This window comes from Saccopteryx leptura, chromosome 4, assembly GCF_036850995.1.
Source record: "Saccopteryx leptura isolate mSacLep1 chromosome 4, mSacLep1_pri_phased_curated, whole genome shotgun sequence".
NCBI lineage: Eukaryota > Metazoa > Chordata > Mammalia > Chiroptera > Emballonuridae > Saccopteryx > Saccopteryx leptura.
Genome location: NC_089506.1, coordinates 123,510,738 through 123,523,125, shown reverse-complemented (window position 1 = coordinate 123,523,125; position 12,388 = coordinate 123,510,738). Strand labels below are relative to the sequence as shown.

The following is a 12,388-nucleotide window of genomic DNA, read 5'->3' as shown; positions in this document are numbered from 1 at the left end:
ATGCTGGCCAAGGCTCCTGTCTCTAGCAGCTTGTGCCTCAGGAGTCCGGAAGAGTAGGGAGCAGGGCCAGCACAGCCATAGAACATTCTTCAAGCCCATCATGGCCTTCCTGGAGAGTCAAGGGTAAGAGGTTCATGAAGAGGGCTGGCCATCAGGTCCTTAGAAGGGAGTTGGAAGGGCAAGCCCAAAGGAGATATAATCACGGACCCTCCCAGTTTCAAGCCACCTGCTGGGTTGGGTAAATGCAGCCTTCATCCCTCTGATGCTCAGAGTCCTCTTTTCACACCCTGCCCACTTGCCATGATGGGAGACCACAGTCCCTGCCTTTCCTATGCCCCCATCCCACCCTGACTCTTCCCATGCTGACATTTTTTCTTTTTTATTAAAGAGTAGCTTGCATACAATAACTATTAGGATATTGGTGTGAAGCTATAAAACATTGACAAGGACATTTAATATGCTTGCTTGATGCCTGTTGTAGCAATAGGCCAGCTTAATCTCCCTGATAAAAAAGAGCCTCAGAGATACCTAGCTGGACTTACCAGCCAAATGCATAACGCCAACTATGTAGACCACCACCATCACCCCTGATGTCAGCACTGGGTGGATTGGGGAGAAAAGAGATTTCTGCATAGCGCAGACAAAATCAGAGGAATGGCTGTTCCTGGTGGCTCTCCTGTTGTGGGTCTGTGGGCTGGGTGTTTTTTACAATCCTGTGAGAAGAAACCAAGAGCTCTGTGCATGAGGCTGCACAAGGTTGGAAGCTCCAGGATGAACTGCAGACCAAGCGCCAATGATTGCGTGAACTGGAGCGAGTTCTGGAGAAGGAGGCTGACCAGGTTCGAGAGCTACAGTGTTAGATGCAGGCTGAGCGCCAGTGGCACCTGGAACAGGAATGGTTTCTAGAGGAGGAGTTATAGATTCATGAGCTCCAGTTTGCCCTGGAAGCAGAATGTTGGCACCGGCAGTTGTTGAAGAAACAGCTGCGGCTTCAAGAGCTCAAGCTTTAACTTCAGGCTAAGAACTGGCAGCCCCAGGAGCTGAAACAGTCGCTGAAGGAGCATCCATGCTGACAGAGTGTCTCTGAGTAGACAGGAGCAGGTGTTTCCAATTCCTCCTCTTCTGAGCTGAAGCTGCCATCTGCAGGCTCAGAGCCCGCCAGTGGTCACCCAAAAGGTAAAAACCCAGCAGCCAAGAGCACCCCAGGGGCAGACACAGTCTCCTCCACAGGTAATGGGGCACTCTGTGGTCCAGCCCTACATCCAGGCAGAACTGATGGAGTTGGGGGTGAAATCCAGGCAGAAACCCATGGAGCTGCTGGCAGCTGGTTACTGAGGTTGTGGGACGTGGGGGTGGATGGCATCATGCTCTCCAGAACAGAGATGGAGAACTGGCCGCCATTACCACACACTCTTCTTGAGGCAGCGTCTTCAGAACTGCCATGACAACCCAGGAAACCATACCCTATTAGAATGGGTGATGGCTGCCATTCAGATGGTCTGGCAGAATGCTGGGGACTTGCCAGGAGCAGTGAGTCAGTGGCTGTGCTATAGTGAACTGCCCTGGGTCCTTTAGAAAGTAAATATGAAGAATGCTGCTTTCAACCCGGGGTCCTGTGGACCAGATGAGGAAGTGTTTACAGCTGGGATATGGAATCTTGTCCTCTGCAGCGCCCCATCAGCCCTTTTTGGGTCACTAGTGGCTATCCTAGGCCCCTATGTGGGACAGCCTATCAACATGGTTACACAGATGGTAGCAGACTTGGGGGAGCTGGAGGCAGCACGGGATCACAAAGCTGTGAGGTCTGCTGCCCGTGCTGCCCCCATGACTAACAAGGGAAACGGGCCTGTGAAAGTTACCTGAACACAGATGTGGGTGGATTTAATTGCAGCTGGGGCAGATAGGGAGAAATTAGATGGCAAACCTAATAAAGTTCTTCTGGAGCTTTGGCAGCAGCTTAAACCAGGACAGAGGTTCCAGCCACTGAGGTGAAGAGCCCCAGCAGCTAGCAGTAAAATGGTTGCTGTGTGGGTGGCACGATTGCAAGATTATATGATGGAGACTGCTGAAGGAGAGGAGGACCCCAAGACCTGCTGTTCCAGTTTGAGTAGGGGGGAGGCTGAGGGAGCTGTCTAATAGGGACAGGCGGGGACTGGAGGCCCCATGTGGAACTGGCTATCCACTGGTCCCCTTCCAATGTACAATGGGTGTTGGCCTTGGTGGATACAGATGCAGAATGTTCCCTCCTCTATGGGAACCCAGAGCGGTTTGCTGAGACCCCAGTGGCCATGACGGTTATGGGGGCCAAACTGTTCAAGTGAAACCAATACCTATTCCATCAGGGATAGGAAGACTGCCTCCTAAGCCATGTAAGGTATATGTATCCCCTATTCCTGAATCTATTTTTGGGGTAGATGTCTTACAAGGACTGTGGTTGGAACCTACAGCCGGGGAGTTCCACCTGCAAGTCCAGGTTGTGAAGGCAGTGTTGTGGGGACACGCATCACATTCCCCTTTGCAATTACCTGTTCCACGGTGTGTGACTAGCGCAAAGCAGTACCACCTGCCAGGTGATTATGAAACAGTCACAGGGACAATCCTCGAACTAGAAAGGTGAGGACCATCCAGCCAGCACACAGCCCTTACAACTCCCCAGTGTGGCCTGTGCGCAAACCAGACGGAACTTGGAGAATGACAGTAGATTACAGAGAACTTAATAAAGTTGTTCCCCTTTGCATGCTGCTGTTCCCTTGATAGCTAACATGATGGATTGGTTAAGACATGAGATGGGGACATAACACTTTGTAGCAGATTTGGCTAATGCCTTTTTCTCTATTGATATAGCTGCAGAGAGTCAAAACCAATTTGCCTTCACTTGGAAAGGGCGGCAATGGACATTTACAGTATTACCCCAGGGCTATTTGCATAGCCCCACCTTGTGCCATGGGCTGGTGGGTGCTGACCGGGCTAAATGGAAACAGCCAGAGGCAGTTCATATGTATCATTATATTGATGACATTATGCTAACTAGTGACTCTTCCAGAACTGGAGCAGTTCCCACCCTGCTATCCCATATGAAAACGTGTGGCTGGGCAGTCAACATGGGCAAATTACAAGGACCTGGGTTATCTGTTAAGTTCTTGGGGGTTGTCTAGTTGGGTAAGTAAAAGGTTATCGCCCTGGCTGGTTGTCTCAGTGGTAGAGCATCGGCCTGGCGTGCAGGAGTCCTGGGTTCAATTCCTGGCCAGGGCACACAGAAGAAGCGCCCATCTGCTTCTCCACCCCTCCCCCTCTCCTTCCTCTCTGTCCCTCTCTTCCCCTCCCCGCAGTCAAGGCTCCATTGGGGCAAAGTTGGCCCGGGCACTGAGGATGGCTCTGTGGCCTCTGCCTCAGGCGCTAGAATGGCTCTAGTCACAACAGAACGATGCCCCGGATGGGCAGAGCATCGCCCCCTGGTGGGCATGCCAGGTGGATCCCAGTCGGGCACATGCGGGAGTCTGACTGCCTCCCCGTTTCCAACTTCAGAAACACACACACACACACACACACACAAAGGGTTATCCGTGACGTGGTTATAGATAAGATCCAAGCATACCCTGTGCCGGCACCGATAAAGCAGTTACATTCCTAGGTCTGTTGGAGTATTGGGGAGCATTCATACCCCATTTGGCTCAGTTACTGCACCCCTTATATCATCTTATTTGGAAGGGGGTTCGCTGGGATTGGACTGAGCAAGCACAAGGTGCATTTGCAGCAGCTAAGAGAGCTGTCAAGGTGGCACAGGCCTTGAATGTGTTTGATCCTGCCTGGCTCTGTGAGCTTGATGTCCATGTAATCTCTGAAGTGTTTGGATGAGGCTTGTGGCAATGGACAGAGCGCCTACGACAACCTATTGGGTTTTGGTCCCAATTGTGGAAAGGTGCTGAAGTCCATTACTCATTAGTGTGTACGCTGCTCTCCTAGACAGTGAGAGTATTACAACCACAACACCAGTTAAGGTCAAGACCACATTCCTGGGCCTGACCTGTGGTGGCGCAGTGGATAAAGCGTCGACCTGGAAATGCTGAGGTCGCTGGTTCGGGACCCTGGGCTTGCCTGGTCAAGGCACATATGGGAGTTGATGCTTCCAGCACCTCCCCCCTGTCTCTCTCCCTCTCTCCTCTCTAAAATGAATAAAATAAAATTTAAAAAAAAATTTAAAATTTTAAGCCTGACCTGTGGTGGCACAGTGGATAAAGCATCAACCTGGAAATGCTGAGGTCGCCGGTTTGAAACCCTGGGCTTACCTGGTCAAGGCACATATGGGAGTTGATGCTTCCAGCTTCTCCCCCCCTTCTCTCTCTGTCTCTCTCCCTCTCCTCTCTAAAATGAATAATTAAAAAATTAAAAAAACAAAACAACAAGACCACATTCCCTGTTGCAGGATGGGTGAGAGATTGGGCAACCTCGTAGTGCTATGGCCCAAACCTCCGTCCTGGCCAAGTAGAGTGTATACTTGCAATAATGCTGTGCTGTTAGCACCAGCCAATTGAGGGCAGAACTGCAGGAAGTCTTGGGTCCAGTTACTTAAGTGACCTTAGAGTCAGGTGCAGCTGGGGCTTAGGGGCAGAACCTGAAGTCAGTCCCTACCAGGAAGGGTGAATGCCCACCCCTGAGGATGCCTGGTATCCTGATGGTTCCAGCAGGGGCCAACCTGCCAAGTGGACGGCCATAGCCTTCCATCCGGCCACTGAGACTATTTGGATAGACACAGGCACAGGCCAAAGCAGCCAATGGGTGGAATTAAGGGCCATATGGCTAGTTGCCCATAATGAACCTTTACCTCTGGTCATCTGTACTGACAGCTGGGCTATCTATCATGGACTGACCCTTTGGATTGCTACTTGGCACACTAACCAGTGGATGGTAATGCACCATTCGCTATGGGGCCAGGCCATGTGGCAGGATTTATGGGAAATAGGACACCAGAAGCAGGTGACAGTATATCATGTCATGGGGCATGCCCCTCTAACCCATTCTGGGAATGATGAGACCTTGGCAAGGGTGCAATGGTTGGAGACTGCCTGCAGGTGATGTGGCACAGTGGCTCCACTGGTGTCTGCTCCACGCAGGACAGAAAACTATGTGGGCTACTGTTAAGGCATGGAACTTGCCTGTGTCCTATGCAGAGGTACTTGCAGCCTGCGAGCAATGTGCAGTGTACTTCAAGGAGCACCTGCAGAAACAACTGGTGTCACCTAGACAGATCTAGAGAGGTAGTGTTCCACTGACATGGTGGCAGACAGACATCATCGGACCCTTGCCAAAGTCAGAAGGGTACCAGTATGCAGTCACCTGTATAGATACTGCCACTGGTCTGCTTGCTTTTTACCCTACCTGTAACCCAGACCAGAGGGCAAGCATATAGGCTCTGGACCACCTGCCTGCCCCAACAGCCCTTCTTAAAGGCCAGCAGTTTCAGTGGACATGGCCCTGGACTGTACAGGCCCCCCATCTACGATGGGTGGCCTTGTTGGCATCGTGGGGTAGGGGATATAGAGGTGCACCTCCAGTTAACTCCCCAGGCAACCAGCACCTGGCTGCCTAAGATAGAAGTGTGTTATCCCTTGAGTGCTCAGGGGGACAGCATTATGAAGGGCACCTCTGTAATTTCCTTATGGCCCATAATGAGTTCTCCCATTCTACTGCACACAAAACCAGCAGATGCTGGTGTGCAGGCCAATAAGGTTTGGTATGCCTGCCCGGGGCAGCCTCTGGTACCAGCTACTGTGCCGTCTGCAGACAACTCTGGCCTGGATTCTGCCAGAAGGGAAAGATCTGCCTCTCTTGCTGCCACTGACCACTCTTATCATTTCGCCCATAGCTGTGTTTTGTAATTCTGTTGCTGTAGTTTGTACTGTTTCTGTTTTTGTAATGTACCTCCCTCCTCGTACAGGGAACATGGTGGAAGAAACCTGTGGCATAGATTGTGAGGCGAGCAACCCCAAAGGGGTGGAAATGTGGGAAAACAGCTGTGTTAGACCTGCTGGCAGGTTTACTGACTGCAAGCACTTTGCCTGATTGGTGCATGGGCGTGTGACACCGCCACGTGTGTGTGGTCTATGTAAGGCTGTGGGTGTTTCCCCTCAGTGGCGATTCTCCCAGATCACTCTCCCGCCACCATGAGGTGCAGTTTTCCCTGTTCCCTTGTCCTTCCTTTGTTTATTAGCTCTTTTCATCTTGTTGTTTATTTGCTCGCCTGTCTTTGCAAGCCTCCAATAAACAGGTATGGCCTAATGCTTTCTGACTCCGCAGTTCCTCTGTCATCTGCCCAAATTCAATGAGAACCTGCCTGGCCTCAACCACTAGCATTACACATTGTCTCTGGGTTTTTTTTCCTGCCTTGTATTCTCCACAAGCTTAGCCTGCCCATTCCTCCCTCCCTCCAAGCACCAGCCCGTCCTCAGACTACCCCCTACCTACCTGTTACATTCTGAGCACTGGTTCTGCAGAGAAATGGCCCCAAGGGATCCACACCCACATCTGTGCCAAGACATAGTTGTCTCCATGTGGACACATATGCATACACCCCAGGAGGACCCATACCAACATGCATGGGCTTACAGAAGAGCACAGGTGCCCATGGGTGTGGGTATACAAACAACCGGTGCCATGGTGTCACCATTTATTAAGACCTACCAAATTCTGGGCAATTTCTGATCAGCAGTCACTGTGGTCCATGTCATACGTGTGTCGTACTGTACTAGATGGTCTGTCCACATGTGAACTCATTCAGTTCCCACCATAGCTCTGTGTGATAGGCAGCATTCTGATGATGAAACAAGCTCAGAAAAGTCACCTGCCCGTGATCCGACCACTCAAACATTCTCCAACATAATGCCCAGAGCACGGCAGCCAGGCCGAAAGCCCATCCTGTGCCTGCCCCTGTACACCCTCCCCTAAGCACCCTCCCCCAGGTGGGGCCTTCTTTGGTTAAGGGGAAGGGAGCCCAGGGCCTCCCAAAGGAAGCTTTCTTGAAAGCCCATTTCCATCCTCAAGTGGGGATGCCCTCTATTTCTCTAGAACACTTATCCTACTGGCCAGAGCTCTTTGTGGGAGGGCAGGGCAGGGGGACAGTGAGCTCAGGCAGGGTCAGGGGAAACATCTGAGACAGGTCCAGTATAGCCCCAAACTTCACTAGACTTCTCCCAGCACCTGGCCTGATGGGTGCTGGAATCCACTCTGAGCCTGGGACCTGGGCCTGACCTTCCAACTGACCAAAGCACGTGCCTGCCCATCGCCTTTCAATCTCCTGTCCCAGGTCCCCACTTCACCTGCTTTCTGGAGGCAGAAAGTGAAGCCAGAGAGAGGCTGGGATTTTCCTATTCAGTCAGAGGTCCAGGAAAAGTCAATCTTTTCTAAGGGTCACTTCAGGGCAGTTTTCCCCTAATTGGATTTAGTCAGAGCAGGGACCGGGACAGCCACCCATTTAGCCAGTCCTGCTGCCAGACGTCAGGGAGGAACCTGGGGCCAGGCTATAGTCCAGGCTCAGCCTGGAGGAGAGGGTCTGGGAGGCAGCTGACCTTAATCTCCAGCATCTGATGGGCTCGGGGAAGGAGCTGGGGTCAGGAGCTGGTGGGCTCTGTTTCAGAAGAGGCCTCACCAGACAGCTCCTGTCTCAGCCACACAAAGACCTTTGGGACGGGACAGGTGCCTCCCACCTCTGTAATCGGGGCACATTCTGTGGGGCTGGGCAGAGGTCAGACCCTTAGGTGATTTTCCCAGCTCTGCCCCTGTCCCTCCATGTGACCTGTGTGTGAGAGGTGTCTCCTTAGTTTCTTAATTCAGACAGGGTAGCAGATATGAGCTCCAGGCCCCAGTGAGATCCTCAGGATGGGCTGGTGTGTGTGGGGAGAGCGGTGGGGGTATTAGAGATGAGCAAGACCTGGCTTCCCTCCCTGAGGAGAACACTGCCAGTGGGAAGACCAGCCGGACCCCAACTCCCAGCGGTCTGGGGCAAAATCAAGGGGTGAGGCTCAGAAGAGAGGGAAAAGGAAGAGGGATCCGGGAGTGGGTGGGGTGAGGGGGGCCAGGGCTCAGCCAGTGGGGGGTGGAAATTTAGTGAGGGTAGACTGAAGAATTTTGAAAGGCTTGGGGAAGGGAGGGAGACAGAGCAAGGAAGGGACATGCAGGAGGAAAGAACTGTGTGCAAAGGTCTGGAGGTGGGAATATGGGCAAATGTGGGGACTAGCAAGCAATTCCTCTGGGCTGGGGTGCGGGGATGAGACCACAAAGGGTTCAGGGCTTCGATCATAAAGGGCCTTGACGACAGGAATGGAAGAAGACATGGCCAAAGTCACTGACAGTCCTGGGCCAAGGACAGCTTCTGGATTCTCAGCCTGGTAGTTTGTTCAACTTCAAAAACTATGTTCATGCCTGACCTGTGGTGGCGCAGTGGATAAAGCGTTGACCTGGAAATGCTGAGGTTGCCGGTTCGAAACCCTGAGCTTGCCTGGTCAAGGCACATATGGGAGTTGATGCTTCCAGCTCCTCCCCTCGTCTCTCTCTGTCTCTCCTCTCCCTCTCTCTCTCTCTCTCTCTCTCTCTCTCTCTCTCTGTCTCTCTCTCCTCTCTAAAATGAATAAATAAAAAATTTTAAAAAAAATTAAGAAAAAAATAAAAGGTTTAAAAAAAAAACTATGTTCATGTATTATTTTGATCAAAATACAAATTGAAAATAAGAACAGGTAGCGTTTAGATAGGAAGTAGGCTGAGGTGAGAAAGGGGAGCTAATCACCCAAAGTTTCGAGGGCAGAAAACACCACAAGCGAATCCGCGCTTGGGTCGGAGGCCAGAAGTAGAGAGAGCTCAGGTGACCTCGTCCAGACTATGGACTTCACCTGTGGGATGCGTGGCTCACCAACTGCCCGTGAAGCCTACAAAAATGGGCCTCTAGCCCAGAGGGCTGCACCCCATTCTTCTGAGAAGGGAATGATGATAATACTGACAATGCTGGGACCTAGGGCTCACTCTAGGAAATATCACTCTGTGATATTTCCACAGCAGCTGTCGGCCCCATTTCCAGGTATGAACACTCCGAGGGGCCTCGCTGTGCGTGAGTGGTGGAGCCACACCTCAGGCCTTGCACTGCCCCAACAGCTACTGGCCTGGACTGTAATCTGCAGATTACATACAGATACCATAAACGTTTTTAGTGAGGAAATGACAAGTCCAGGCCTGCATTCCAGGAAAAAAAAGAATTTGTGTCTGTGACAAGTGACACTATAAACAAAGTTAAAATACAAGTAAAAGACTAGAAAATAAATTTGCCATACATATTGCACAGGATTAAAACACAGAATACATAAAGTGCTACCAATCAATACTAAAAAGATAAAAAACAATGGGAAAACAGACAAAGACTATAAACAAACTTTATAGAAGGGAAAATAAAACAATTATTAAATAATAAAAGATGAATCAACAAAATGAAAAGGCAACCAAGGGAAGGGAAGAAAATATTTGCAAACTATATCTGATAAGGGGTTGATATCCAGAATATTTAAAGAACTGGTATAACTCGATTGCCGAAAGTGAGGAATCCAATTAAAAAAACATGAGCAGAAGACATGAACAGACATATTCAAAGAAGACAAATAGTCAACAAGTGTATGAAAAGAAGCTCAACATCCCTAATCATCTGGGAAATGCAGATCAAAACCACAAGGAGGTATCTCACACTGTCCCCCTGCTCACCTGCTCACACGCGCACCATCTCTCTGGAGGAAACACATGGGAGGTTTCTGCCCTCTAGCGGCCACCAGCAGCCAGGCCTCTTCTCTCGGCTCCTGGACCTCAAGACAGCCAAGTGGCCCCTCTACCTTCTCTACTGCCTGCTGCACAGGAACAAGCCCATTTCACAGGGGCTGGAACTGAGGCGGTCCCAGGAATCTTAATCTCTGACCACTTTCGATCCCTTAGGGCCCTGCTTCCAGAAGTGAGCCTCCTAACCTGAGGCTCTGGGTGGTCCTAGGGTCAGAGGGTCTGAGTCCACTAAGAGGGAGACCTGACTGTGCCCAGAATAAGGGCACGCATGGACAACGGTTAACACAAACACTACAGAAGGAGGGAGACTCTTATCTACAAAGTAGGGATGTGCTTCTACCCAAGCCAGGGTGCTGCCCCACCCAGCCCATCCCCTTTGCTTCCCCCTTACAGGCCACTCTTGGCTAGGTGTTCCATGATCTGTCATCTTCATTTTAGCTGCCATTAGGCCTGGCTGGTATAGGCCTCCTGTCGGATTATGGCAGGGGAATCTTGCCTGGACTGACCTGAAAGGTGGGTGGGCAGCCAGGCCTGTCTGGAGCAAGCTTCCCAGCAATGCTGAAGTGGCCTGCAGTTGCTGAGTCCATTTCTAAGAAGGGGATGGTGAGTTGGCAAGACCACTTGAGGGACTGTGAAGGACAGGTGGAGCTCTGGCAGGAAGCCCCAGACTCTGAGCCCAAAGGCTGATCAGCTTCTATTCAGCTGGGCGTATCCCACCAGAACCCTGCTCCCTGAATCTACTCCCAGGGCAGGTGCTGAAAACAATGCTAAGTTGGGTCCACCTGTCTGACAGTCACCAGGCCTTCCCAACCACCCTGAAGGACAGAGGGCCTACTGGGGATCAGCCCCATCATGGCTGCAAACCTACAGAAGTCTTCCTCATCTTTGAACAAAATCAACAAAGAGTGCAGAGGCCTTGGAGAAGGCAAGGTCCCAGCTCCACAGGAGAGCGTTCCATTTCCTGGCTTCCCCAGCTCGCCAGTGGGTTTGAATATCGGCTGCTTCACTGGTTTGTGATAAGGATTGATAGAGGTAGATGTAGAAATAGCCTGGAAACCAGAGTGTCGCTGAGGGCAAAAGGAGTCTGTGATGGGGGATGTGCTGCCCCTCTGAGCCATTTCTCTCTGAGCAGATTGGCAGTAGGAGCATGAACCCAGGCATATCCCAAGAAGAATGGGGGAAGTGTGAGCTGCAAACCCAGAGTGCTGTTTCCTCTCTGTCCCTCAGCCTTTCACAAGGATCAACAGCTCCCTTCCAGTCCCACCCCAACTCTGGGCACTTGTACGTTGCCAGTGTGCACAGAACCTGTGACAGAAAGACAGACAGAAAGACCTCTTTCTGCTATCACAGCCTCATGGGTGATGGCAACCCCTGTATGGGAATGAGCATGGCTGACAAAAGGGAGAGGACATGGTTCCCAGCAAGACCTCTGCTGGGCACTCTTCCCTGATGGATGTTATTAAGGAGCTTAGATGTAGTTAATGCATTAGCTCGTTTAAACCTCTGAGGTAGGAACTGAGACTACCTTCATTTCTTAGGGGTATGAAAAACATGGCTCAGAGAGGTTAAGTGACCTACACAAGGTCACACAGCCAAATTCTAACTATGTCTCTACATAGTTGGAATTTGAACCCAAGTTATTTTTTTCTCTGCAGTTAGATTGCCTGGGAGCCCTATTGGCTTGAACTAGAGGAAGCTTCAGGTTGGACTCACTGATATTCAACCCCCTGTGACCCGTCCAGGCACTGGGCTGGATGGACACAGATGACCAAGGGTATTTGATCCTTACAACAGGTACCATTTTTATCATCAACCCACAAACAAGGAAACTAACATCTAGAGAAGTCAAGAAACTTGCCAAGGACACTCAGCTGAACCTGCAGAACCAGAATGGAAACTGAGGTCTCCACCTCTGGCTGACTCAAAGGCCCATGTCTGTACCACCATGACAGTGGCTCTCAAACTCCATACCCTGGGATTCTGCAAGTGAGTACCTGTGGGCAGGAGGGCTTCTAAGCCACCCACCCTTGATTCAACAAGGACCCTGTACCTTTATGTTTCACATACCAGGGTTCTGTGTAAGATCTAATTTGACAAATGGGTGTGTGGCTTAAGGGTTTTTGAAAGTCTGTTCTTGTGGGGCTACCTGGGGCTACCTGGCAAACAATACCGTGGATGCTAATAACCCCAACAGTGTTGGCTTCTACCTTTTTGGATCAGTCACCTGATGTGACTCCCTCTGTGTTCCTCCAGCTGTCGGAGGCTCCTCCCTCCAGTGAACATCTACCCTATTATACTATGTAAACACTTTTCTCACCTGCTGGCTGGGCACGAGGGCCAAAAATGCAGGAATTTTCTAGTAACACTGATCTTTGGAACCTTGCCACGGGACTGACACAGGCTTTGCACACACAGGATAGGAGCCTAGAGCGTGTTTGCCTAATGACTGACTGACTGAAGGAAGTAAAGGGAGCAGTTGATCTCTGTAACAACTTGTCAGATAGATGCCACAGTGCTCTGCCAATTTATAGAAGGGGGCACAGAGGATCAGAGACTGAACGTAGTCGCGATCAGGAGAGGGACT

At 50.9% G+C, this 12,388-nt stretch overlaps 1 pseudogene; it reads right to left on the bottom strand.

The window, feature by feature from the left end:
- Positions 1–37: 37 nt before the first annotated feature.
- The window catches only part of LOC136403309 (PHD finger protein 7-like), a 35,115-nt pseudogene continuing 22,764 nt past the window's right edge, over positions 38–12,388 (bottom strand).